The sequence below is a fragment of the Nyctereutes procyonoides genome, unplaced genomic scaffold (assembly GCF_905146905.1).
Source record: "Nyctereutes procyonoides isolate TBG_1078 unplaced genomic scaffold, NYPRO_anot_genome, whole genome shotgun sequence".
NCBI classification, from domain to species: domain Eukaryota; kingdom Metazoa; phylum Chordata; class Mammalia; order Carnivora; family Canidae; genus Nyctereutes; species Nyctereutes procyonoides.
Genome location: NW_026575043.1, coordinates 25,241,485 through 25,269,331, shown reverse-complemented (window position 1 = coordinate 25,269,331; position 27,847 = coordinate 25,241,485). Strand labels below are relative to the sequence as shown.

Below are 27,847 nucleotides of genomic sequence, written 5' to 3'. Positions count from 1 at the left end.
TTAAAGAATTCCTAGTTATTTAAAGAGTCAAAGATAAGTTTGATTAAGCCACAATACCTAGAAACAACATAAAAGTAAACGTGTATTACAGCTTTGGGCATGGCAAGACCTAGTTTGGACCTGACGGGAGAATCCCAACCGTGAACACATCTATAGGTTAATAAATGGACACCTTCTATAGGTTAATAAATGCAACAACCAAATTTAAAAGCCAAACAAAAAATTAGGGAAAATATTCAAAAGAAAACATGAATAGCTTTATCATAAACACGTCTCACAAACCCAATATGAAAACATTAAGACAAAAAAAAAAGAAAGTAAAGGTATAAGCAGAAAATTCACAATAGAGAAAATGCAACCAATAAACAAATATACGGAAAAAAAAGGAAAAAAATTCAACCTCACAGAAATGCAAATTACAAGAGATTCCATTGTTAGACTGATGAAAAATATTTAAGACAATCATGATTTTCCACTAAGTGCGGTGCTCCGATGCACTGTAGGCAGCAATATAAACCATCCCAACATAAATATGAACATTCTAATATAAACCATTGGAAAACATTTTGGCAAAATATGTCAAAGTCTTACAAATGCTTCTATCTTTTGACTTGGAACATAATCTCTTTTTTTCCAACATACGATTGAACAACTCCACACCTTCTGCTCTAATCACCACAGGTTCAGCTAGCATCTTTGCTGGACAACACTATTACAATACCATTGACTACTCCCTATGCTGTACCAGTCATGCTGTGACTTCTTCATCCCACAACTAGAATTCTGTACCTTTCCCTCCCCCTTCACCCGGCTTACCCATCCTTCCCTCACTCCTTCATCCATTCATCCAAAGGTGGACATTTAGGCTGTGTGCATATCTTGGCTATTGTAAACAATAGTGCAATAAACATAATGGTGCAAATATCTTCTCCAATTAGTGTTTTCATTTTCTTTGGGCTAAACACCCAGGAGTGGAATTACTGGATCATACGGTATTCCTATTTTTTTTTGTATTTCTATTTTTTTAAGAACCTCCATACTGTTTTCCACAATTGCTGTACCAATTTACATTTCTATAAACAGTGCACAAGCATTTCTTTTTCCTCCACATTCTCACCAGCACTTATCTTTTTTTATTTCAGTCATTCTCAAAGGTGAAAGGTACTATCTCTGCAGTTTTGATTTGCATTTACCTGACAATTTGTGATGTTGAACACAGTTTCATGAGCCTGCTGGACATATGCAGGTCTTCTTTGGAAAAATGTCTATTCGGGTCCTCTGCTCATTTTTAATTGGATTAATTGGGTTTTTGGTGTTGAGTTATATTAGTTCTTTATATATTTTGGAAATTAAACACTTATTATTTGCAAATACCTTCTCCCATGAAGTTGCCGTTTCACTTTGTTGAAGGTTTCCTTTACTGTGCATGAGTTTTATATTTGATGTACTCCCAGTATTTTATTTTTGTCCTTTTTTTCCCTTGCCTGAGAAGACACATATAAAAAATGTTTCTAAGGCCAATGTCAAAGAGATTACTATGTTTTCTTCTAGGAGTTTTATAGTTTCAGGTCTCACACTTACGTCTTTAATCCATCTTAAATTTATCCTTGCATATGGTCTAATAAAGCAGTCCAGCACCACTTATTGAAGAGATTCTCTTTTCTCCATTGTGTTTGTGCGTGCATGTGTGTATGTGTGTGTGTGTGTATATATATATATATACACACACACACACATACACACAGTATATCATCAGCGAATACTGACAGTTTAACTCCTTCCTTAGCAATCTGGATGCCTTTTATTTCTTTTTCTTGTCTGACTGCTGTGACTAAGACTTCCAGTACTGTGTTGAGTAAGAGTGGTGAGATGGACATCCTTGTCTCATTCCTGATCTTAGGGGAAAAGCTCTCAGTTTTTCACCACTGAGTACAATGTGAGCTATGAGACTGTCATATAAGGACTTTATTATATTGAGGTATGTTCCCTCTAATCCCACTTTGAGTTTTTATCATGAACAGATGTTGAATTTTGTCAAATGCTTTTTTTTTGTATCTATTTAGATAAATAAAATCTTTTTATCCTTCACTTTGTTAATGTGGGATTGCACATTGATTGATTTGGGAATACTGAGCTATCCTTGCATCCAGGAATAAATCCCACTTGATCATGGTTAATGATCCTTTTAATGTATTGTTGAATGTAGTTTGCTAATATTTTGTTGAGACTTAAAACATATTCTTAAAAGGTGACCAATGAATAAAATAATCCAAACCATGGAGATTGTTATTAGGCATAAAGATTTCCATAATTGGGATGATTTATTATCACAAAGGGGAAAAAATAGAAACATCCCAAAAAACTAAAAAAATAATGTAACTAAAATGTGAAGGTCCACCCAAAGAAATATTATGCAGCAAGTGAAATATTTTGAAAGTATGCCAGAGCAAGAGATTATTTATAACAAATTAATGTTTAAAGAGACATAAACATGTATATATGTAAATACATAAATCTATATATATTTAGGAACCATTTAACATTTTGGAATACTTACCTCCAACAACTTTTTCTGAACATTTTAAAATCATTTTGTGTATGCATGTGTATATAATATATTACAAACCTTCCATGGTATGGTCTCTTGATCAAATGCTTGGAAAAATTTCAGCCTGCTTATCAAGTGACCTTTCCTGGACAAGAGGCTATTGTGAAGAAAGGGAAAATCGACCCAAGGGGCATCACTCTAGCACAGAGAGCTTCTATTAAAAAGGTGACTGAGGTCCAAACCTGGAGGACTATGGTCTGGACCATATTTGGCAGCTGCCACCCTCCAGCACAACCCCAAACTAACATCACCATCACTCCTTCCCCCAAGGCCAAGGACAACCTAAACATCAAGATTCAGGGAAAACTAGGTTGACCACCTCAGCTGGCTGTTGCTCAAAAACTATCAGCTCCATTGAAAATACATCTTAGGCTAAGAAAAGGCCTCCAAATCTGTCAAGAAGTGACAGGCTCTTGTTTCATGTAATAAATCCAGTGAAAATCCACACTCTCAGCTGGGTATTTATATGAACACTTTCAGCTTCTGCAAATAAAACTATACAATTCTGACGGGCACTGAGGAGGGCACTTGAGGGTTTGAGCACCGGGTGTTATACTATATGTTGGCGAATCAAACTTCAATAAAAATACATATATATATCTATATATATACAATTCTTTTTAAAATATGTTATACATTTATAAATATATAATTTTTATCTATGATTTTAAAATATACAGAAAAAGTTTCTAGAAGTAAATATTCTAAAATGCTAAATGGTTTTATTAATAGTGATAGAATCAGCAACGATTAAACGTTAGTCCAAAGTCACAGCTGGTAAGTCACAAAGTTGACTCAAAACCAGGTCTTAGCTCTATGCTAATCTAATTCATGATTTTTTTCTTTTTACCTATTATTATGAAAATTTTAAACATGCATAAAAGAAGAAACTAGCATAATGAACCTCCATGTTCCCAAAACACTTTTATGTTGTTTTCAAAGGAGTATTTTAAAACGAACCCCAGACATATCATTTCATCCACAAATATTTTAGTTTGTATCTCTACAACGGACTCTGTACCCAACCCCAATTCATTTTTCCTATGTTGTCTCAAAAAGTGTTACAGTGGAGGAGCGCCAGGGTGGCTCCATCCCATCCGTTAGACTTCCAACTCTTAATTTAGGCCCAGGTCATGATCTCAAGGTCATGGGATGGAGCCCAAGTTCACGCCCAGCATGGAGCCTGCTTAAGATTCTCTCTCTCCCTCTGCTCCTCCACATTTTACAGTTGAGATGTTAGAATCTTGACCTAACCAATGCTGGAAGGAAGGGAGGAAGGGAGGAAGGGAGGAAGGGAGGAAGGGGAAAGAAAAGAAAGAAAAGAAAGAAAAGAAAAGAAAAGAAAAGAAAGAGAAAGAAAGAAAAGAAGAAAGAAAGAAAAGAAAGAAAAGAAAGAAAAGAAAGAAAGAAAGAAAGAAAGAAAGAAAGAAAGAAAGAAAGAAAGAGGAAAGAAGGAAGGAAGGGAAGAGAGGAAGAAAGAAAAGAAAGAAAGAGGGAAGGAATGGAAAGGAAGATAGATAAAGCCTACTTTGTACAAGTATACGTGCTTGTATGCGTATGGAGAAGGTCTGCGGGGGATAGGCACCAGAGGTTAGCATTATTGGGCGAATGAGACTAGAGAGGCTAGAGGGATCAGGGAAATCACATTTTATACGCTATTATATTGCTTTCCCTGTGGCACTGAGCATGTATACGAGTCTTTTAGAGATGCGATAAGGCCTTGGATGCAGAAAGGCCAATTCCAGAGCATGGTATGGAGTAGCCCTTAGGGATGGGGCTCCAAGGCAATACACAGCTTCCTTAGGAATACTGACCACATAACATTTCCTCTTGGCGATTCTAGACCTGCTCACTTCACTTATACACTGATTTTCTTAGGAAAGGGATAATATACAATATCTTGTACTTAAAAAAAAAAAAAAGCAAAAAGAATGACTGTACCAAGATCCCTGATTAAGAACTGTCCTTGATGGGCTTGGCTAGGGCTACATCACGTTCTTTTCTTTACTCCTAGGACCTAGCCTAGTCTCAGAACAAAGCAGACACTCAGGAACACAGCAGCTGGGCTGAACAGACCTGGGAACAACATGGGCTCACTGGCAACTCTCTTCTTTTGGCTCTTCAATGACAGCAGCATTCCTCAGGTGGAATCCCAGCTATGAGAAACCACTGAGATGTGGTCTTCGAGAGGGAAGCCGGCTTGATCTGTTCCACTGCAGGATAAACACTTCCTTCAATCTGTACCATGTCCCATATACTAGTTTTCAAACCAGTAAATCTGTTTGTTAGCCTTTAGACTAAGATCAAATATAAACCAATAAATCCATGCTACAGTAGTAATCACCAAAAACTATTATAGAAATTGAGTCTTCTAACAATAACCTAAAAGTTTACTCAACTTGTGACAGCTCCTCTTAATACTCTACAAAGTGCTAACTATGAAGACAAGTCATTTGTTCATGCCACAGAAAATAATCAGAGGAACCCAAATTAACCACAAAGATCTAAGCAGAATAACTCTTCTATGGGTCTCCTCTGGGTGACAGTAAGTCAAGTTCAAATATGGTCTCTAATTGTAAGGCCCTAGAGGTAAAAAGCTTGATATTAACCTCTTCCATAAAGAATTGCCTGAAAATCAAAAATTTTAATATTTAGGGTCAGATCTTTAATATGTATCCTTTTCCAAAAAATATTTTAAATGTCTATCAAAATTTGTTGCACCTTTCATATTTTAGTGTATGTACTGCCAAAGCGAGCACTCGTTGTACCTTTCATAATTCTTTGCCCTAGAAAAACACTTTTTTAAAAAAAATTTTTTTAATGATTTTGTTTATTTATTCATGAGAGACACAGACAGAGGCAGAGACACAGGCAGAGGGAGAAGCAGGCAGGGAGCTCAATGCGGAACTCGATCCCAAGACCCCAGGATCAGGACCTGAGCCAAAGGCAGAGGCTCAACCACTGAGCCAGCCACGTGCCCCAAAATACATATTTTTCAACCATCTTTCATTTCTGTGAAAACCAAGCCAAAACTGACTTAAGTTTGACTTTTCAATTGTCAAAATCTATACATAAGAAAGAAGAGCAGGGGCAGCCCAGGTGGCTCAGCAGTTTAGCGCTGCCTTCGGCCCGGGATCTGGGAGTCCCAGGATCGAGTCCTGCGTCAGGCTCCCTGCACAGAGCCTGCTTCTCCCTCAGCCTGTGTCTCTGCCTCTCTCTCTCTCTCTCTCTCTCTCTCTATCTCTCATGAATAAATAAAATCTTAAAAAAAAAAGAGCAGAACTGAAAATATGTAAAAAGATTTTACTTTTCGATTCTAAATAATGAAAAGTCCAAGTGAAGAGAATTTTTGTCTTAGATTTAAAGATGAACTTGTGTTCAACAAATATGCATTTAAAAATGCTATTTTTAAAATGCTGCAAAGGGCTGTAGCTTGAGAGACAGTTTCTCTGCCCTTGAAAGAGAATTAACTGCTGCTGAGGCCAATTGCCACTTCAGTTACATAGAGCAAAATCCTACTGTTTTTCCTGTTCATTGTTCACTCCTGGAGGATTTAGCCTGATAAAAGCAAAGACGGGACTGGAGGGATCTGGTTCAATCAAGATTTATCCTTTCAGAGTTCTAGATCAAATTTCAAAAGCCCGTTAGCAATGACATTGGTCAGTTCACGACAGGCTGGAATAGGTGGCTGCTGACTGCTGCAAGGAAGGCCCGGGTGACTGACAGACAGTACACACATGGCATTTCTACCAAACACAAGCCTAGAACATTTCACAGTTCCTGTTTAATATTTCTGAGTTTCTGAAACAGAAGTTCATCCTATTTGTAATGTTTATTTGACCATACCCATCACTTAACAGTGCTCTCTCTATAGAATTTTCCCTTGTCGGGTACGACATAATGACTGACACTACGCACATATTCTGCCATAAACAACATAAATGTCACGCAGTATATGACTGCATTTACATGAAGTTCAGAATAAGTTAACCCGTGAAGTCAAAGTAGGTTAGTGATACCCAGAGGAAGGGGAATGGCAAAGGGTTGATAGTGGGTTCAAGGTTTCCTTTTGGAGAAAAACGTTCCAGGGTTAGATAGTAGTGACGGTTGCACAACGTTGTCAGTAGACTAATTTTGCTACTGAATTCTTGAGTGTTAGATTATCATTTTCACTGCAGAGAACCACCAAAAATGGACACAAGAAGAAACACAAGAATGATAGCAATTAAGCAAAAAAAAAGAAAAAAGAAAAAGCAATTGACAGTACTTAAATTCCTCAAGTCTTGTGATTTAAGATCAAAGGAGGGTAAAGACGGCCTTGGCGCGGACTGAGGGGTACCAGGGCGCAGGGAAGACTGTACCTTCCCGGTGCGGACACTGAGCCCATTTACTGAAACTCCGGCTTAACAGTAATGAAATAGTGACAAATAACGGAAGTAGTGGAGCCACCGTGGGCTGCATGTGTGAACTCTTCTGGGAAGCATCGGGCCTGGGCTTTGCAGTCCTGGGCAACCTGTCAGGGACCGCAGCTCCGCTCGGGCAGGACCGCGAGGAAGACGGCCGGGAAGTGATGAAGGTCAACGGTGCAAATCCCAGGGGACGGGGACGGGGACGGGGCAGGTCGGCGCTGGCTTCAGTAACAAGGCGCTTGGCCGTCTCAGCAGGAATGTTCCGAGGGACAGAAGAATGAAATCGGGACACTCGTGCTAACGTGTAATAAAAGAACTAGACAAAAAGCCCGTCCTGGATTCACACCACCGGGTCGAGCGTCCCGTCCCCTGCGCCGACCTTCGCCGTGAGCCGAGCGGCCTCGGCGGGGCCCCGCGATGGGCCGGGCCGGGCCGGCAGGAGGGCGGGCGGGCGGGTCCCCGAGCCTCCGCCCGTCGGTCGGTCCTGTGTCGGTCCTGTCGGTCCTGTCGAGGTGGCTGACTCGAGGGGCCGTCGCACAACCCCCAGGCTCTTTACTTATCCGTTTCCTTGAGATCTTGTTTGTTTATCCCCGAGACGGAGAGCAGCCAGGGCGCGGGCGGAGGCAGGGGCGCTCCTGTGCGCGGAAGGCGGGCGGCCCCGCCGAGCCCCGCACCCCAGGCCCCTCTCCACCCCAGGCCCCTCTCCCGGCCGCGCGTCCTTAGTGTGACGCGGGTCTGCTGGGAGCTTCCCCCCTCCGAAGGCACGTCCACGCGGCCCGGCCCTTAGCGTGTGTGCTGCGCGTCCCCCCCCCCCCAGCAGCCGCGAGAGGACCCCCGCAGGGCAGCCCCAGGAGCCCCCCGCCCCCCAGGGGCTGCTGCGAGCCCTGCAGCTGCGGGGAGCCGCGGGGGAGGGGAGCCCCGAGGAGCGCGCCCCCCCCCCCCCCCCCGCAGCCCCCGCAGCCCCGCCCACCGCTGGGAGCCCAGCAAGGCGGCGCCTGGGGCCGGGGCCGGGGCTGCAGCGGCGCGGCGGCGGGCGGCGGGCGGCGGGCGGGGCGCGGACCACACACCCAGACCACACAGGCCCGCAGGCCGAGCCGGCTCGCACGCAGGGTCCCCCAGCCGCCACCGCGGGGGGGGGGCGGGGGGGCGCCCTTACACAGGGACAACAAAGCACGCATTTAACATCGGTTAACCCCCACCCAGCACAGGTCGAGGACCCTGCACTAGGACGCCACTCCTCACAACAAACACGAGGGCCACCTTCTCTTAAAATGTGCAATAGATACTTAAGGGAAGGCATTTCCCTGTTTCCGCGCGTGTATTGCTTTACTGGACTTCCATTTACCAACATACAGCATAATCATCTGAAGATTCGTGGGGAATCAGAAAAGACCCCGAACAGCCAGGGGAATATTAAAAAAGAGAACCAGAGCCTGGGGCCTCACCATCCCGGATTTCAGGTCGTGCTACAGAGCTGTGGCCATCAAGACGGTGCGGTCCTGGCACAGACACAGACACACAGATCGATGGAACAGAATAGGGAACCCAGAAGTGGACCCTCAACTTATGGTCAACTAATATTCCACAAGGCAGGAAAGACTCTCCACTGGGAAAAGGACAGTCTCTCCAATACATGGTGCTGGGAAAACTGGACAGCCACGTGCAGAGGAATGAAACTAGACCACTCTCTTGCACCATACACAAAGATACACTCCAAATGGATGAAAGATCTAAACATGAGACAAGAATCCATCAAAACCCTAGAGAACACAGGCAGCACCCTTTTCAAACTTGGCCACGATAAATGCATTTTCTTTCAGATTTATATTTTATTACTTTTAATCCACCTGCCTCTTTTCTTTTAACGAAGCGCAGAGCATGAAGTGCTTCTGCAACAAAGGTCAGAAAATTCTAATTTTATGATTTTCCCATATTTCATTGTGACACGACCTTTAATGTACCAAAATATTTACTGGTGAAATAAAAGCTTTTTACAGAACTTCAGACTAAAAATACATTTAAAAAAAATAACTAGTAGCTGTAATATTAGGAAAAAAGAAACAAAAATGGAAACACAAAACTAGCTTTACAATTATTGACTTTTTTTTTTTACTAATTATTAAAGACGAATTTTGCTGATTTTAGTAGCTACCAAGAAATGTGAGGAAAACAAGTAATCCGGTATCTTGCTCTGTCCAGTCCCCAGAGGCTTGGCTCAGCCCAGCTAAAGGGAGAAGACCAAGAGTTAGAGTGGCAAAACTTCTGATAACACTTAAGACTTGGAGAACCTTCACCAAATAGGTCAAGGAAAGCCTGATGTTAAAGCACTATTTGCCTAGATCGGGCCACAGAAAAGTGAAAGTCTTCTATAAAAAATAATAGCCAAAAAAAAAAAAAAAAAGGAAAAGAAAGAACCTCCCCCAAACTCTACCCCTCCCCATGCTACTCAAACTAGCATCACCAAGGAACAAATCACAAACAGAATCTCAAGACCCCAACCCAACCCCACCTACATTTCAGCCAATTCTGCACATATAACATTTAAGCAGCACCTTATCCTGTCCAGAGCCATCATGGATCCAAAGGACTCCAGAAAAATCTCACTCTAGAGCTGCCTAGAGCATTTCAACAATTAAATTACACTCAACTAGACTCTCAGGCCACCCAGCAACAGAACCAAATATAGAATTCACCACATCCGCCTTGAGTCAGGTTCAACCTATCCTAGAACAGACTTGCCTCTTGGGGTTGGGCTGAGCTAACCCCAGAGGGACCTCCTAGAGATATTGGAAAAGGGTTTTAAAGAATGGTAATTTATTTCCTTCAGTTTTCTGTAAACTCAGACTCTACTTTTCCTGTGCAGGATCAAGGTCAAGTTATCTCAGCACAGCCACGCATTTTACCATCTAAGGGCACAGGGTGGGACGGGTCTCAGAGACACAGTCACGAACTCTTCCATCCAGCTTTCTAAATTAATCATCTCTCTCCTGCTGTATCTCAAAACCGTGGTCAACAAAAAATATAGTCATGCACAAATCTGAAAGGATATGTAGGGTATACATTGTGCTAAGACTCACTGGTCTCAGAAGGGATATCTGCAGAAAGGACGGACTGAACAAATACATAAATAAAGCATCCCTGTTTTCCCAGCTCTTCTTTCCTTCATCACTCACAAACAAACTATAATTTAAACATACCATGTTTTTAAGTTTAGACATAAGTTTTTATGCTTTAATTCTTTTGGGGAAAAAAACCAATGATTTTAAAAATACAAATGATAAATGGCACTTTACAATATCATATATATATGGAAAATACCTATTTTATATATATATACACATATATATGTGTGTGTGTATATATATATGTATATATATATATATATACATATATATATATATATGAAAAATACCTTCACTCCTGCTGTAATGTTTGGGATTAAAAGGGAAGGAATGTACAGAAAGGACTAAGAAAGAAGACTGGAAGCAAGATAGTATATAAGTATATAAGCCTGACAATTTGGCTCTCCAGAGCTCCCACATAACTAATCTATTACATAAATACTTGAGTACCCAGCTAATCTAAAACAAGCACTGGATTTCATCTTCATTACAAGAGTTAATTAAAAATCTCCTTCTTGGGGTGCCTGGGTGGCTCAGTGGTTGAGTGTCTGCCTTCGGCTCAGGGCGTGATCCCAGGGTCCTGAAATCAAGTCCTGCATCTGGCTCCCTACAGGGAGCCTGCTTCTCCCTCTGCCTGTGTCTCTGCCTCTCTCTGTGTGTCTCTCATGAATAAATAAATAAAATCTTTTTTTTAAATGCATAATTAATTAAAAGTATCCTTCTTTATTTTCCACAAACTATAAAATCTCTTGTCTTAGCAGGCTAAGTCTTGGCAAAGGACAACCACCTTCACTACAACTCAAAGCCAAAAGCTGTTAGGCCTAAAGGCGGCTGGTTCTCTAACTTAGGCCAGCAGATATTGATGACATACGGAAAATGAAATAGGCCAGTGCAGATCCACCCCCTTTTCTATCACTCTGCAAAAACAGAAAAAAAACCAAGAATTACAAAGAAGATACACTACTTAAAGAAGGAAGAGTAGTTCATGTAAAGGCATAGCATTATTCATTCCATCTATTGCCAGTTGTACTCATGTCCCTTACCATTCCCTGTTTATTAGGTTTACATTGGGTGAACAAAACACTAGTTCTTGATATCTTAGAAAACATAATTTTTCAGAAAAAAAAAAAAGTCCTGGTGTTTGGTTTTTCAGAAAAATCATATAGCCAACACTGAAGGAGTCATTATCAAATAAAATTGATTTCTATCTTTGTTTAGTCATCAAGAAGATTTGGGATCTATACAGAGATTGGTCACCTAGCATCTCAAGAGAGGACAGTGCCGGATTCCTTGTTAAGAGTGAAGTAAGTCAATCGGAGAAAGACAAACAGTGTATGTTCTCATTCATTTGGGGAATATGAATAATAGTGAAAGGGAATATAAGGGAAGGGAGAAGAAATGTGTGGGAAATATCAGAAAGGGACACAGAACATGAAGACTCCTAACTCTGGGAAATGAACTAGGGGTGGTGGAAGGGGAGGAGGGCGGGGGGTAGGGGTGAATGGGTGACGGGCACTGAGGGGGACACTTGACGGGATGAGCACTGGGTGTTATTCTGTATGTTGGTAAATTGAACACCAATAAAAATTAATTTATTAAAAAAAAAGACATAGATAAACTGAAATCTGGAATAGGGGAACCCTCAGATTGTTCGTTCAGTCAAAACAAATATTTATTAAGACTTGCTATGTCCCAAGCACTATACTGGGGAAATGATAAGAACAAGATTTTGTAACAAGGAGGTCATGGATGCCCTTGACCTTCAATAGAATCATGGGTACTGAAACCAGAAAGCAGTGGGGTGAGTTAGAAACGGAGTATCAACACCTATCTAAGAAATCTGCTAGGAAGGAGAGAGACAGTTGGCAGTGGACCTGTATGGGGTGGGGGCGCTGCAGTCCTGCCCCCCACCCCACCCCACCCCACCACGGAAGCCTCTGGCCCCAGCTCCCAGCAGGCTGCAGTTTGTCCTCTTGCTCCTCACACTGGTCGGTTTCTCTCTGGGCCTCACTACCCCTTATTTGTCACCTAACCTCGCCCACACCTCCGCCAAGTAGTCCCTTTATTAAAACCTCCTTATGTGAACCATCTGGCATGAATTCTGATTCCTGCTGAGACTCTCATTTACCCAGATACACATCATGTCAATCACATGGGGATTTCATTAAAATTAAACTAAAACCAAATATTCCTGACTTTTAGTCTTGTCTTGTCTTTCAGTAAAATTATAAAACAATGGAAGTTAAAAATCATACACCCGCCAATATCAAGTGGAAAAGGCCTCAAAAATTTCATCAAACCTCACGGATGAAACTATGAGCCAACCTTGCCAAGAGCAGCACAGCCAGCAAGTAGCAAAGGGAGAACCCGTTCGTCATTGCACAAGGACTACTGAACGCCCGCTTGGTGCCAGGCACCACTGGGGGCCTGCTTGGATCCACCTTATGCAGCTTCCCCTCTAATTAACCACATTCCACGTTTCCTAAACCCCAGTGTCCACTGTTTTTTCCACGACTGGCTCCCAGACTTAAAAAGGAAACGGTAAGTAGAAGGAATGATTAAAATCAAAACCAGAATCAAGACTGGGATGCACCACATCCAGCTGGTCATCTTAAACATTCCCGACAGAATCAAGTTAAAGAATGCTCGTGAAGCTTTTGAGCAAGTCTAATACAGTTCTCCTGGAGGGGAGGAATGCATAAAAAAATCAGTTCCGAACTCCTCTGCCCTACCCCCAAGGCACTCCATAATCCAAAACGCACTTACTTACCAGCCTGTGGGCCTTTGTTTTTGGTGTATCACCCAGATATTCCCGTGCCCTCCCCACGAAGGGCCAGATGCTCCCATCAAGGACTGACCTCTATCCAACTCCAACAGAAACTTCCCCCATCTGAATTCCTGCTGTACGGACACTTGATATATAGTCAAGTTCTTAGCTATTGTTCAATCGAGAGCGAAAAACTGCCCCCTCTGAATCCAGCCTAATATTTTATTTCTAATGTGCCAGGCATATGTAAAACTGGGAGACGCAAAAATGACCAAGGCTAACCCCCGTCCAGCCAGAACTTACTTTGCCTTTTGACAGATTATGTAAATACCAATAATAGCTATAGCCCCTAGGACAGCACATGGATATAACAGTGCTAGCTGGCTGCAGGAATCACTAAGCTAGAAACGTTCAAACCAGGGAAGAGCTCTTACAGATAACGTGGTTACAGGAAAGAGGACACTGAGGACCAGAGGCGGAGCCCGAGCTGCGTAGCAGGTGGGTGGTAGCTCACAGACCAATCAATGGTGGCTTTGACGCCGTAACTTTCACACTGAGGGCCAAGGAGGACTATGAGTGTCACAGAGCTTCGGGAGTCATATTTCCCTGCAATTACTTTAAGTTTGTGTGTTTGTATCGAGAATAATTATTTTAAATTAACATAAACATACACTGAACCGTGTGATAATAACCACAGGACTACCGTGCAGTTTCAGCAGGCGCTCCAGGAGATCCGTGGACACGCTCCTCACCGTCCTGGCCTTCTGCTTAGCAGACTGATCAACGTTCGTTCCCATGCCCGTCAATTCCAAAATACTCTCTACTCGGCACTGGCCTAAAACTCCTCCACTCAATAAACGTTTATACTCCTGCAGTGCGGTAGGTGCTGCGCTAGGATCCTGGCTACGTAAACATGAATAAGTCGAAAAATGGGTGGGAAAAGTACTTAAAAGACTACGTAAACATGAATAAATCGAAAAATGGGTGGGAAAAGTACTTAAAAGACTAACTATAAAACTGGCCTTATCCTGCCAGGACACTAGAAATCATCCAAAGTCCTTTATTAGAAGAATGCCTCTGCAAAATTTTTTGAATACACCAGTTTCATTTCCCATTAAGATTCATACATAACAGGCTCGCAAATATTAGAGGAATGAATGAAAATTTAATCATCTTTTCAAAAGTAATAGTCCAAAATTATATTCAGTACAATCAAATGTTTGATACGAAAAAAAAAAAGAAATTTCTGAAACCTCCAAGAGTTATTCCAAATTATGCTGGGGGATCCTCTGCTTCTCTGCTATGTAAACAGAAGAGAACATCTGAGTAGCAAGCACACATCATCCTCTATTACGACCCCTTGAGTTAACAACTTTTATTACGACCCCTTGAGTTAACAACTTTTAACCCACAGATGATCCTCCGGAAACTTTTGGCTTCTAGTTTCTTTGTTAGTAGAGGCAGTGACACAAAGCCTGGCCAAAATATGCTAACTTTTATAGATAAAATATTATTATATATTAGGAGACTGAGCCACACAAACTCAGGTAGAACTAGCTTTTCAACATAGCGCATCCCAAGGATTTAACTGAGCTGTGGCTCATTCTTAAGTATTTTTGAAAGTTCTCCTTATAGGGCAGCCGGGGAGGCTCAGCAGTTTAGCACCTGCCTTCGGTCCAGGGCCTGATCCTGGACACCCGGGATCGAGTCCCCCATCGGGCTCCCTGCAGGGAGCCTGCTTCTCCCTCTGCCTGGGTCTCTGCCTCTCTCTCTGTATCTCTCATGAATAAATAACATCTTAAAAAAATTCTCCTTATAAATTTACTCAGAATTATTAAAAAAAAGAAATTTTCTCATAATTATAATTGAGATCCATATAATTATAATTCTCATAATTATAATTCTTAATTACCAATTAAGAATAGTGTATTTCCGTTTAAAGACAAGCTTTTCAAGAACTGTTTCTTGGAAAGCTATTCACAAAATCTTAGGATACCGGGTAAAGCGTCACAGGCTTCAGTAAGAGATGACCCTGTGCTTGGCTGTGCAGGCCTGGAAACTCGGGGATGGTGTCAAAGGTTAAGTTAGGCTGCGGAACTACACACCAGCTTCGTCACCTTGCGGGCTCCGCTTCCCCATCTGTAAAGTGGGGATATGAGAGCAGCTACCTCTTGAGGGGATTAAATCCGGCAGTAAATGTAAAGGCTTAGAACAGCGAACAAAGGCGCCCAGACGAGGCTCGGTGCACCTGTACGCGATGCAGTCTAAGCAACGTAGCAACCCGGCTTCACACCCGCTCTCCGCCAATAAATTCTCCCACCTGGCACGGTAACGACTGCGCGGCACGAGGGGATGTGGACCGCGACCACCGGTACTCGAGGGGCAGTGGGTTAGGGCTCTGGACCGGCAGGTGCCCGGGGTGGGGGGGGGCGGGGGGGACTCCGGGGTCCAGCAGGTGCCCGGGCGGGGTGGGGGCGGGGGGTGGGGGGCTCCAGGGTCCAGCAGGTGCCCAGGTGGGGGTGGGAGCTCCGGGGTCCAGCAGGTGCCCGGGGCAGGTGGGGGAGGGGCTCCGGCGTCCTGCAGGTGCCCGGGGCAGGTGGGGGAGGGGCTCCGGGGTCCAGCAGGTGCCCGGGGCAGGTGGGGGAGGGGCTCCGGGGTCCAGCAGGTGCCCGGGGCAGGTGGGGGAGGGGCTCCGGGGTCCAGCAGGTGCCCGGGCAGGTGGGGGAGGGGCTCCGGCGTCCTGCAGGTGCCCGGGGCAGGTGGGGGAGGGGCTCCGGGGTCCAGCAGGTGCCCGGGGCAGGTCGAGGGGTGGGGCTGTGGGCCTCCAGCAGGTGCCCAGGTGGGGGTGGGGGCTCCGGGGTCCAGCAGGTGCCCGGGCAGGTGGGGGAGGGGCTCCGGGGTCCAGCAGGTGCCAGGGCAGGTGGGGGAGGGGCTCCGAGGTCCAGCAGGTGCCCCGGCCGTTGGCGGGTCGGGCCCCCCCCCCGGCCTCCAGCAGGTGCCCGGGCCCCGGGGGGACACACGGCGCCGCGCTCTCGGGCTCAGGGTCCGGGCCCCGCAGCAGCGCAGGAGGCGGGCCCCGCGGCGGCGGACCACCCCCGCCCTCCGGGAGCCGCCCCCGCCCCCGGGGCCCGCAGGCAGCACGTACCTGGCGCCGCGGCCGCCCCGACGCCCCCACCGCAACGCGCCGGCGCTTCTAGCGGACGGATCCGGGCGCCGCCCCCCCGCCCGCGCCCTCACTTCCGCCCGCCGGGAGCGCCGACGCCGTCGATCCGCCCGGTAGTCGAGCACCGAGTCCTCGATGGCCCAGCCTCCCCGCGAGGGGCGGGGCCGGCTCTCTGGGGGCGGGGCCGGGGGCGGGGCCGAGGCCCAGTTGGCTGGGGCCGGAGCTGCGGGGTTGCAGGGGCGGGGCAGGGGCGGGGCTAGGGCGGGGCTGTCGGGCTGCGGGGCTGCGGGGCTGGCTGGCTCGGCGGAGGGTTGTGGGGTGCAGCTGGAACGGAGCCGGGCGTGGAGGACGCCGCCCGAGGGCCCCAGGGTAGCCCCGGGGTCACGCAAGGAGGACCCAGGATGACACTCGTCCGTCCGGGCTCGGCGCCGGGCAGGTGGCTGTAGCTGCCACCCAGGCGCTGGGAGGCCAGGGGCCGCACCGAGGTCACGGGCCGTCCGAGGTCGTGGCGGAGACAGCCAGGCTGCCACCTGGAGGGTCCCCAGAGCTGGTGACTGGTGACGTCAAAGGCGGGGAGCACCTCCATGGGCCGTGGCGGTGCAGGGCATTGGCCAGGGGCGCGCCTTTGCAGGATCTCGCCGGGCTGAGGCTGAACCCCGGCGGGGCGGGGCGAGAGGACAGAGACTGCCCCTTAGGGGGGCCTGCAGCAGCCTAGGCCAGAAATGTCTGCGGCCTGCCCTGAAGAGGCGGTGGTGGAGATGGAGGGAAAGTGGAAAACTGAGAGCGCCCTTCTGATTGCTTCTGCTTTCTTAGCACAAGATGCGTAAAGATCGTCGGTAAAGACAGAGGATGGGAGGCAGGGGAGGTGTGAAGAGAAAGGATGAGACCCCTGTCCTTGATGTTGTGAAGCACATGACTAAGAAAATGTAAGACTTCCAGGCAGGGCTGAAAGCCGTCCTGGGACGTGCAGCCCTACGTTTGAAATGGATGCGGTCAAGTACGCGCTTGGGTTTGTTAGGGCCACTCTGCCAGGACAGAGAACTAGTAGGAAATCAGTTGTAACTGAGGGCTCGGCTTTACAAGGCGGAAGTCGCAGAGAACGAAGGAGTCTCTGCAAAGAAACATCGCTATGGAGGACGGTGGAGTCTCAGCCCCCGTGACAGGGTATTTAGAGGGGTTGTTCTGGTTGTCCTGGAACTGGCCGCTCAGACTACAGAAGGTGTCAAGTTAACTGATCCCATGTCCCACTCTGCTTGAGAGAACTCTGTTCTTTGTCTGTTATCCCAGCCTAACAACAGAGCCCCTTTCACTGTCCAAAATGCCCCTGTTTGGGCAATATGTAGGCACACGAAAGCCACTGCACACTATAAGGAGAGCCCCAAACCACTGACATCAGACGCCTCTTCCAGGCTCAGAAGGGATTCCCCGAAGGGCCCTAAGCAGCCAGAGGCACACGAGTGGAGCTGAGCACAGGGGCGAGGTTCTTGGAGGAGGTGGCCTGCATGGGGACCACATGACTTTACGCTGTCTGCTTTTGGTCTAGACATTCCCAAAAGTCTGAGGCCTGTTGGAATAACCAGTTACAGCTAAACAGAAAGGAGGGTAGCTGCGCGGCAGAGGCACGAGGGTGGTGAAGGGGTTGCCATCTGTGGCTCTAAGAACTCCGACCGTGCCTCACACAAATGCATCTTTGGCCAATTTCTGTGTGTCACGTGAACGCCCCCCAGGGAGCATCCAGGGCAGAGGGGTCCTTAATGACCTGACCACCCTGTTCAGTGTTTGTACTGCAGGCCTGTGGGCGATGTAGCAGCGGGCAGGCCTGGAGCTACCCGCGGCCCTCTGGGGTGGCCCATCTAGGCAGTGCGTGCACTGCCGGCTGCAGAGGCCTGTGCCATCTCCGGGCAAGCTCACTTCTCAGGCCCAGGTACACATCCTGGGTTTGGGGGTGTGTCCCCTGCCCGCAGAGCCCTGGCCAGCATCACTGTCTGGCTCCTCACCAGATAATAGCGGGATTTCCCATAATAGCGTCGTCTCCAGGCTGGGGCCTTGGCTGTACCCTCCCTGCCAGGGAATAGAAGGTTCTATTAAACTGAAAGGTCTCTCCTCATTTAGGCAACAAAAACTTACCCTCATCATCAGGATGAAATTGGACAGGGAGTAATTTTTTCTGGAACTCAGGGCACTCACGGCACCTTTCCCAGGATAACAGTAAGCGGCTGCATGGCAGCCATGGCCTGTGAGGAGGCCCGGCCAGGGGTGAGCCCGACAGCGCAGGGGTCAGGAGCTGCAGCCCATGGCGGTGGGGTGGGGGGATCCAGGTGAGCCCCGTGGGTACTGGGGTCAGGAGCTGTGGCCCTGGGGGAGTGGGACCCAGGTGAGTCCCAGGGTGCAGGGGTCAGGAGCTGCAGCCTGGGGGGGGGGGTCAGCCAGGGGTGAGTGAGCCCGGTGATGCAGGGGTCAGGAGCCAGGGCCTGGGGAGGGCCGCAGCCAGTGGTGAGCCCCGTGGTGCAGAGGTCAGGAACTGTGGCCCATGGTGAAGGGGGGGATCCAGGTGAGCCCCGTGGGTACAGGGCTCAGGAGCTGCGGCCCTGGGGGAGCGGGACGCAGGTGAGTCCCAGGGTTCAGGGGTCAGGAGCTGCGGCCTGGGGGGTTGGGATCCAGGTGAGCCCCACGGTGCAGGGGTCAGGAGCTGCGGCCTGGGGGGGGGGGGACCCAGGTGAGCCCCGTGGTGCAGAGGTCAGGAGCCGGGGCCCACAGTGGGCGGGGGGCTTGGGAGGCGAGCACCGCAGGCTGAGGCCATACCTGCCAGGGGGAGGGGTGTGAAGCCCGGGGTCGGTGACAGGGGAGGGGTCCCTCCTGCTGCAGGGAGGCAACTGTGGTGCATGGCATCCACGAGGCATCGGTGTGGCCCAAGGGGACACGCACGTTGCGGCTGGACTCAGCGGAGGCCGTAGGAGCCGCCCGCCACCCTCACCGTGCCCTCGGGTCTCCGGGTCTCCGAGGGCTGCTCTCTGGAACACTCACCGCTTCTGCCCCAGGGCAACCTGGAACCCCCGGGGGGGCTCCTTGGCCCAGATGCGGGCGGCCGCACAGGTGGGCACGGGGTGGGCCTAGAGCCTCGGGCCGCCTCGGGCCCGGGGACCTCGCTGGAGGCGGCCTCCATCCCCAGGGCCTGCAGGCCCCTCTCCCCCTCCCCCCCATGTGTTCCCTCCAACCTCTCTCCAGCTACACCCCCCCAAGGCGCACCACAGAGCCGGCCAGGAGCCGAGCCAGGACATGCTGCCATCACCCCGACCACGTGCGCACCACGTGCGGGCAGCGCGCAGGAGCGGAATTGCAGGCTTGTCTGCGGGAGGACGTTCAGGGAGGACAGAGCCTTCTGCCAACAGGACGCTCGCCCCAAGCGCTTTCTTTCCTCGCACTTCAAGTCCTGGGCTGGAGGGCGAAGCCGGGTGACACATGTCAGGGCAGCGTCCACAGAAGCGCAGCAAATACTGTCGCTGAATTACAGGCGGGGGAAGGCAGGCTGCAGCAACCCAAGGCCATCGAATAAATTACTTTTGTGTTTTCCATTTTGCCTCACATTTAGTTTGAGCCACAGAAAGAAAGCGACTCTGACGCATGAAAGTCCTTTGCTTTCAGTCTTAGGAAACAGTGTGACACCCACAGCCCCCGTTGTGTATATATTTATGTATATATTGGCATTAAAGGAGCACCCTGGCGGGATCCCTGGGTGGCTCAGGGGTTTAGCGCCTGCCTTTGGCCCAGGGTGTGATCCTGGAGTCCTGGGATCAAGTCCCACATTGGGCTCCCTGCATGGAGCCTGCTTCTCCCTTTGCCTGTGTCTCTCTCTCTCTCTCTCTCTCTCTCTCTCTCTCTCATGAATAAAAAAAATAAAAATAATAATAAAAATGAACTTAAAAAAAAAATAAAGGAACACCCTGAGTGTTTCGTGGTACGTGGCCTATGGCTCTGTGATGGAGCATCGTTTGCACAGAATCTAATCCCCAGAGCAGCAGTCACTTGCCAGGTCTTAGCACCTCAGGCCCTGTTCTTTCCCAGCTTGTAAGCCCTTCACTGGTGGCTCCCGTTGAGGATACCACGAAGTCATAGGCAGCAGGGACCCAGCCCTGAGGCCACACGCCTGGGGACCAAGCCTCTCTGCTCCTGCCTTCCCGGGGGTAGAGGCCTGTCGCCCACTGTCTATTCTGAAACATGCTTACCGACCACTCAAGGGCACAACACACGAGCACACCTGGACGTGTAAACCTCGATGATACCCGAGTGCAGGACGTGATCCGCCTAAGACCACCCGCTTGTCGCCCTGGGCCAGCGTCTCCTCCGACTTGGGGCCCCAGGGATGGGTCCCCCGGGATGTCCTCAGGCAGCTCCGCTGCAGCAGTTCCTGGCTTGGGCCTGTTGGAGGAGGGAGGCCCCCGGCTTTCTCTGTCTCCATCTGCCTCCCCTGGCGTGTGGCCTGAGCAAAGCCTCTGGGGGAGCCTCTGTTCCCCGTGGGCCTCAGGGCCGCACACCTGCAAGTCCGGAGGCACCACTGTGTCCACTCAACTTCACAGCAGGCAGAGCTTCGTGCTTTCCTCTCGCTCGCTCTTGGCACAGTTTGTTCAGAACACCGTGACCAGGGTGGATGTGCATGGGGATGTGGGCTTGGGCAGGCCTCGCACCCCTGGGGCTGCCCTGCGGGGTCCAGGTGGGGTGCCCCTGGCGCAGGAGCACAGATGGCCCCCGGTCCCTCACCGCCAGAAGCAGGCAGAGGCCCGACCTGCAGGGGCCACTGGGCTCAGGCATGCAGTGGTTCCTTTCCGCGGCCAGGTCCTCCCCGACGGTGGCCCACAGCTCGGAGCAGCCTGGCCTGGGCCACGTCCTGTGAGCAGCAACTGAGGCCAATGTCGGCTCTGAGTGGAGAATTCAGAGCCACATAAGGCAGCGTCTTCACCCTCCGCACCGCCGGCAGCAGCAGGTGGCTGGCATCTCTTCCCTTGGGCCTGTGTGTGTGTGTGTGTGTGTGTGTGCTTTTGGTCCTACAGTCGTGTCCTCGAGGTCACCGGCATGCCTGTGTGCTCCGGGTACCTCTGCATGTCATCGCAGTGGCTGCGGCCCATCAGGTGGGCCACAGGCAGCAGAGCAGCTGCTGGGCCACGGGCCACCTGGGCCACCTGGGCAGGAGCAGCAGCCTCCGTGGGCCGCAGGCCCTGTGGGCACTTCTCATGGCTTCCTTCCAGTTCAAGATGCCCCCAGCCACTTGAGCACCCCACTTCCTATCTCATTTATCTTGTTCCCAAGTGACACGATTCTATCAGAGTCTCTTCATTCCTCGGATGACACCTGGGATTCAGGGGTGTCAGCTTCCCTGGGCGCCGTCTCCCCCATTTCCGTAGATCGCACCCCGCTGTCAGCTGGTGGCCGCCACCCTGACAGGTGCAGAAGGCAGGCCCCCAGGGGTCCCCAGCCTCTGGGTGCAGGGTGCTCGGGGCCGGCGGCTGGATCCCTGCTGCTCGCAGCTGCCTGTCCCAGGGGTCTCCCTCCCCGGAGCCCCCCTGCAGGCGGCCCTACCCCGGGCCTGCCCCCGCTGGCTTTCCAGCTCTCCCGATGCTGCTTCCTAAGGGACCAGGGGCGAGGCATGCACCAAGGACCAAGGCCAGAGATCATCTCCAGGTCACGCTGCAGACAGCGGTCGGAACGTTTGTCCTTTCTGACCCAACTCTCAAAAAAAAGGTGATAACGTCGAGGATAGCCGATGGACTTGAACGGGAACTTGTTCTTCCCTCCCCTGGTGCAGTTTGAGCAGTAAAAAACTAAAAGAAACAGAAATAGCCGTGGTTCCTGAGAACTCAGCAGTTGATTACAGACCTGCCGGTTGCTGGGTCAGGAGATACTTAGATACCCGCGCCCTGAACATGGGGCAGTGACGCTGAGAGTCCAGACACCCCCCTTCTGGGCCACGTCTGATGCCAGGCCCCATCGGATATGTTCTTTGACCGCCCGAGGGTTCTAGTTACCTCATTCCTTTAAAGGTGGCCGGGTGGGAGAGGTTTCAGAGTCCCTCTAATCCCTAAAATCCCAAGGCTCTGCTTTTCAACAAACAAGTATCGAGCAGTGAGTTTTGGCTGAGCGGAAGGGCCTTCTCTTTGGCGACCTTATCTGGCCACCGGCAGGACAGGACACTCGGGGAGTCGGGGGCTTCCGCGGTGGGGATCAGGCCGATTGTATCGCTCTCCGATTACAGGAGTTTCCCCCTCCAGATATTTTCTCCTTGAACTTGTTACACATAAGGCACTTCATTTTCACGCTGGGGACCCGGTGGCTTTCTCAGACCTCGAGGCAGAGGCGGGTCCTTTGCTGTTTCCCTGACTTCTTGCTCCTGGGACACCTCCTCAGCCCTCGCCCTGTGAACTGATTTGCCTCTTTGCTCCTGGCCAGGTGGTTGGAGGCCAAAGCCAACCACGGGGGCCAGCTGTGAGGTAAAGTAATAAGGAGGAAATTTATATCCTGCAAAATATGTGCATTGAATGTTCAGTTTTGTGCTTTTATTGAATTCCTACTTTTCCTTCTGAACATTTTTTCACACCCTGGATCTGTGGGGCTTCATCGATCTGCTTTATTTAACGTGTTGCGTTCACATCCCACTAACACAGCTTAGAAGGTCCAACGAATGCACAGATGTCAGTGATCGATTTCAGCCACGCGTGTGCTTTTTTTCTGATTAAAAGAAAAAAAAAACAACAACAACAGCCACCACCAGCTTTCCAGGACTCTCGACTTATGAGGATTCTTAACAAAGTTTTATATACGAACAGATGGGGAATATCTCTCTAATTTGTAACTGATTTATCTTAGAATCTGTGCATACTTAGCCGATTTCAGATTGTGAAAGAAAATTTCAGTGATTTTGCTGTTCCTTTCACGTCATTTCGCGTTTGGGATACGTTTAAATCCGACTGTTACAGCTGTCAAGTGGCCTTCTGTTTGTAAGCGTGTATTTGTTAAAACACATTTAGAAGGAAGTTTTCATTCTTTAGGAAAACCCGTTTTGAAGCACAATTTATAGACCATATTTTTCTTGGTTATCCTGGCTCACTTTGAAGTGTCCGCCCTCTTCACTGTCGGTGGGAAACGACCAGCTACAGTGTGAGAGGGCATTAATGTTGATTAATATCCAGGGAAAAATATTAAACACCATCGAGCTCTCTAATGCTTTGCATAAATATTCTGGTAACTGCTGACTGTAAATGTGGCAGCAATTTTTCTGATAAATATGATTTCAAGCCAGAAACTATAAAGTAGAATGTCATTCAGTGGAAAAGGGGGATGAAATGCTTGGCTGTGCCAGGCCCCGCGCTTCCTCCCAGCCCCCAGTGGGTTTTGGCGTTAAGTTTTAAGAGAAACAAAAGACAAATTAATTCTCAAAGAATTTAGACTGGCTCTTCCTGAACAAGACGAGTCAGCTTTCCACATCAAACAGTGAGAGGAGCTTTCTGCATTTTTAGTTAATCTTTTATATTCACAGAATTTGCACATCGCTTTCTCTTCTTGGTTTATAGCACAGCATTTTTTTTTTCCTTTAAAGATGTTAGAATTCCAAAGTCACCAAATCAGATGCACTACATGTGCATTTTTGTATATCAATCACACGTCCGTGGAGATGTTAATTTTTTTTAATGTCTCGGAAATTCATCCTGGAGGCAGTGCAATTCTAGAAAGCAAATTCAGACGAGGTCTATTTTCTACGCAAAACTAATTGTCTGACCGCCCATTCAGGGAGATCCTCTGTACCTGTAAATTGCAGCAACTCATGCTTGTTTTTGTGAATCAACAAATATCGACAATGCATCTTATGCTCCAGGCGCTGCTGTTTTTTTCTACGTGTCCTTTCCTGGTTTCTACAAATTAAGCCAATTTGTCATTAAGGTAAAGACATTATAATTATTTGTTTTTGCAACATTTATTTTCCAAAGGCAACATAAGAAGACCATATTGTGAATGATGGGCAGGAATGAGGATAAATGAAAAATCCTATTGTGTCTTCTCTTAATTTCTGTGGCCAGGTCTTGTTTGATAAATATTTGCAGTTAGGGCTGATACAGATCAATTGCCTAAGAAAATCTATTGGGGAAAAAAGCCTTTAACAAATAAGAAAATAGCAGCTGAAACTCTGAAGAATCCATCTTTCCTGCTAGCTTTTCAAGCACACTCTCACATATTTCAATAGGCAAATTTTGAGTAAAACCAAATAAAGGACCATTCTGTTGGTTGGGTTTATGAGTAAACAATTATGTAAGCAATATTTGGAGGTGGAAGTAATCCCAGACACAAGGTTTCTGGCACAACTAATCTTTTTTACAACACAAACGTTAATAAACTTACTACTTCAAAAATGTAAGTGACCCATATGCTATTAATCTTTGATTTTTTTAATTTATATTTTTTAAGATTTTATTTATTATTTGATAGAGATAGAGGGCACAAGCCAGAGAGAGGGTAAAGCAGGCTCCACGCTGAGCCGGGAGCCTGACGCAGGGCTGGATCCCGGGACCCTGAGGTCATGACCTGAGCTGAAGGCAGGCACTTAACTAACTGAGCCACCCAGGCGCCCCAATCTTTCAACTTTTTCATATGAATTTATACATACTGGAAGAAGCATATATATTTTAATTCACAATATGTGCGTATGTTACATTATTGCGATCTCTATTGGAAATATAGGCATTTGTAAGCTTCATATGAGGATAAGTACATAAATATACATTTTTACCGCTATTTTTGGAAAAATGATAACGACAAATCATTCACATATGTTTTAAACTATATGCATTTCCTGACTAGGAATCTAATAACTACACATAAAACAGTTTTCAATGACCAGAAATGTTACATATTGCATGACAATTGATGAGCCTGAATAATTTAGAATACTGACCTTTACAAAGTATAATTACAGACCACAATTGCAACAGCAATTTAGCAACAACGGCAAATTACCTTCTATAAACTTGAGACATTTTATATTTTTTAACGTGGAAGTTAGGATACTTTTCATCGTCGGAGTATTTTAACGAATAACTATTCCAAAACGTTTAAGTAAGCACTTTATGTGAATATGAAATGACATTTTAAAATTATCAACTCTGATGCATGAATTTATGCTCACGTATTACCCTTTCAGCATATCTGTAATAATTATTAATACAATTAATACTACTCATAATATTTATAATTAATAATGGTCTTCAACTGCTGAGAAACACTTGGAAACAAAAACCTTCTTTAATGTATAAAATCTTTGGGAGTCTGAGGTGCTAAAAACTCCACCCAGTTTTGGTCGCTGACACATCCCACATTCCTTCCAGGCCACTGTAAACAGAATGCACGCAGAGATCCTAAAGGCCCATGCTCGGGGCTGCCAGTAGATCGTGGCCACAGGAACATTCCAGATCCAAGCGAGCAGTTGGTTTGTGAGTAATGGTAACAACAGATGTCAACTTCTTATTCCTTTTGCATAAATAATTCATCTTAGATTCATAGGGATGGATTAAGTCCTATGGCTTTTCGTTTCCCGAGCATCACACTTCCATAGGGAGAAGAAAAAGATGTCACAGAACCAGGAATGGCCAGCCGCGGGCACGTGAGGAGAATTAGCCACCTGCCCAAAGTTCAAGAGAAGAGGATTACGTGGAGGTAGACGGGGTGAGAGTTGGGTCAAGTCAGACTGACTAGCTTCTTCCTTCCTGCTTCCTTCTCTTCCTCTCTCCCTGCCTTCCTCCTTCCCTCTTTCTGTTTGCATTTTTGAACAGAACAGAAAAATCTGAGAAAATTGGAAGTCATTTTTTTTTTAAACAAGGGACTTCAGGGACATCATTTTAGCTTTCAGCCTCGTCTAAGCTAAAGATGGGGACGGACTGAGGCAGGCCCCCCAGTCTGCTGGGGACCATCCCTGCCCAGCTGCGGGCCCAGGCCTGCAGGGAGCCCCCCGCCACTGCCCACCCTGCTCCCCACACGTGCAAACGACGGAGGACTTCAGCTGAATCTGGAGGTGGCAGCTGCCCAGGAGGGTGGAACGGGGTGGGCCAGCGCGTGGAAACCGCGCTCCCCACGGCAGGTGTGCGACCCGGGCTGGGGAGCAGCTGCCGGGGACTCGGGCCTTCGAATGTTTAGATTCCATTTGGTCTTAGCTGCGTTTTCACCCACCTTGCATCAGCCTGTCTCATCAATCATAGTTTAAATATTTATTTTCCCTACATCCCTTTCATCTTTTCTGTAAATTGAGGTTTTCAGCAGAATTCAGTGTAAAGGGAATGCTGACAGCAGCATTCTAATTTTTTAGAATTTCTCTGATTAACACATTCCTCTTTTGTGGCTGACCCACTCATCATGGGGAGACTGTAAACTGGTACTTTGCTTTCAACGGCTCGGAAGGCCGTTCGTGGCCTATGTAACAGGAGAATTGTGTTTGGGAGAGTTTGGGCTTCCTAGCCACAAGGCGTCTTCTCTCCCGCCCCGTCTTGCAGTGAGTAGTCAGTCTACACTGGCAGATCCTTAGGCCCAGAAGTCTGCTAGGCACCTCGTTGTCTTAGTTATACAGCTGCTTTTTGCCTCTGACGCCAAGTGTTCAGAAGGACCAGCTTATTTTTTCAAGAAAGAGAAATCAGGCACCTGGTTTATTTTGCCTTATGCTTTGGATAAACGAATCCAAATCAGGTGAGTTGTCAGTTGTTTACAGTTGGATGTCAGATGTAGAAAACGGATACATAGGCCCAATAATTCTATTATCCAATATTGTACATACACCCCAATTTTCTGAGTTGTTAAATTTCAAGAGCAAGCAAAGATGAGAAGTTAGTTCATACTCACGCTTTCATTTTGTTGTTTTTTTTCTTTTTTCTTTCTTTCTTTTTTTTTTTTTTTTTTGCACACCCGTTTGGCAAACTTTGTCCTCTTTAAGCTGGCTCTGCACATAATGGCCCATCCTCTGTTACATAAATCTTCCAGCCCAGACTTTACATTTCTATTAGGAATAGTTTTGAAATTTTAGGGATTAATTTTTTTTTAGGCAATACCTAAATTCAGTTATGAATTATGTTTCTGAGCAAGTCGTAAAATACACTCTGGAGTCGCCCATCTGTACTGAAAGGAAATGGCAGCTCTTTGTTATACACAGGAAAGGTAAGTCACAAGAAGTGAGTTTTGCTCTTGCTTATTCTATGAAGTGCATTTCTTTTAAAAACGACTTTAATTTTGCTTTTTGACGTCTAGGGGAGAAATCATCAGCCGGGCTGAAATCATTTGACTCTAACAAAGTGGAGATGACAGAGGGAAATATTAGAAATGTGTCATTTTTATTTTTTGAGACTTTGTACAAATAATAAAACATGTCTTTTCTCCATATCTGTTCAGATTTAACTACAAAAGGCAAGGCTGCAAATGGACTATTTCCCAGATGGCCATTTATTTTCTTAAGGTATAATTTAACATAACAAGACAGACACAATAAGAGGCCCACTACGATGAGAAAAATGATACGGTTGTGAAAATGTAATTTGCTTTTAGCATTTTATTTTAGAAAGTCAGATGGAAAGAAAAGCTACTAAATAAAATATCTTTGCATTTACCATGTCACTGTCTGCGAGCCTGTTTTCTAAACTGTTCAGAAGGATGAAAGAGCTGCAAAAATCCTTTTCTGCACTGGATTAAATATTGAGCACAGCCATCTAAGGTTAAATATCTTCTTTAGTCAGACTTTTTAAATTATCTTTCCTATTTTTC

The 27,847-nt window shown here is 47.3% G+C and overlaps 1 protein-coding gene across 2 annotated transcripts in view; it reads right to left on the bottom strand.

Moving 5' to 3' along the window:
- The window catches only part of EXOC2 (exocyst complex component 2), a 225,791-nt gene extending 209,622 nt beyond the window's left edge, over positions 1–16,169 (bottom strand). Inside the window, exon 1 of one of the 2 annotated variants that reach the window (XM_055322773.1) lies at positions 16,052–16,169. The gene's annotated coding sequence lies outside the window, so the exon portion shown is untranslated. Of the gene's footprint in view, positions 1–9,530; positions 9,551–16,051 lie in introns of those variants that run through there. The other variant, XM_055322774.1, reaches the window with a different exon arrangement.
- Between the last annotated feature and the right edge of the window lie 11,678 nt (positions 16,170–27,847).